The 1,143-nt window shown below is 48.2% G+C and overlaps 1 pseudogene; it reads right to left on the bottom strand.

The window, feature by feature from the left end:
• Positions 1-302: 302 nt before the first annotated feature.
• Positions 303-622, bottom strand: LOC102830150 (annotated as a pseudogene).
• Between the last annotated feature and the right edge of the window lie 521 nt (positions 623-1,143).

Genomic DNA, 1,143 nt, shown 5'->3' with positions numbered 1-1,143 from the left:
TATGAGTCGGATCTCGACTCGCCGGCACTTAGCAACAAGCAACAGAGATGATTTATTAGCTCTGGTGTGGTGGTATAGGGTAAGCACTGGGTTGCTTATAGCAAGGCTAGCAGTTCAAACATACCAGCTGCTCTGAAAGAGAAAGAGGAGTCTTTCTGCTTCCATAAAGTTATAAAAAAAAAACTCTGGAAACCTATTTGTAAGCTTTTACAGTAATGGTTTCATACAATAGTTGCCCTTTTTTTCTGTAAAGGTTTTTATTTGGGGGGGGGAGGAATGGGACACAGTGGACATGGACCTGCTCAGTCCTTCATGGCAACTGCTTTCCTCATGGCGGCCAGGACATTGCTGAGCTTTTCTTGCTTCCTCTTGGCATGGATGTGTGTCCCCACCCTTTTCCTGATGATCTTGAGTGCCCGTTTGTCCTTGGAGACCTTGAGCAGCTCCATGGCCTGGCGCTCATAAGGCGCAAAGCCACACACCTCCCGGATCATGTCCCACATGAACTTGGTGTGCTTGGTGAGGCACCCACAGCGGCGGCTGTGCCTCGGCTTGCTCTCACGGTCTTGGTTACTTTGTGGCCCTTGTTGAGGCCAACGGCCATAGGGGAGCGCATAGTCATGCTGCTTCTCTTCAATGGCTGCTGCTGAGGAAGGCAATTATTTGCCCTTTTGTGATTGACTAAGATGGTGGATCGGAGAGATGTGCAGTGAGGAGCTCCATCACCAACAATACAGAATACCAGACCAAGCAGGCTCAGGGGATGGTGCTAGAACTCTGAACCACAAATAAAGGAATATTTAGAAGCTTGGAAGGCTTACAACAAGGGAAATTTTTAGCAGAATCAAGAAATCCATTGCTTTCTAATTCAAGATGCTCAGCTGCTCCTGGAACCGACATCTTGGGAGAACCCAAGTGGGGGGAGGATCAGAACAGCCACAAACGCTTGACAGAACTGTGGAGATACAGGCGTGGACATTCTTTTTTTGGCATCTGTTCATTGGTCTCTTGTTGTCTGCATACTCAATTGTGGTGACTAGGCGGGTGCCTGAGTGAATGGAGACCCCATACCCACCTCTAGAGGGTTCTACTACGCATGTGCACAGATCTCCTCGCAATTTAAAGTGACAGTTTCCGCTTAAA

The sequence above is a fragment of the Chrysochloris asiatica genome, unplaced genomic scaffold, assembly GCF_000296735.1.
Source record: "Chrysochloris asiatica unplaced genomic scaffold, ChrAsi1.0 scaffold00018, whole genome shotgun sequence".
In the NCBI taxonomy this organism is placed as follows: Eukaryota; Metazoa; Chordata; class Mammalia; order Afrosoricida; family Chrysochloridae; genus Chrysochloris; species Chrysochloris asiatica.
The sequence above is the reverse complement of the archived record's forward strand: the minus strand, read 5'-3'. Positions and strand labels throughout refer to the sequence as shown.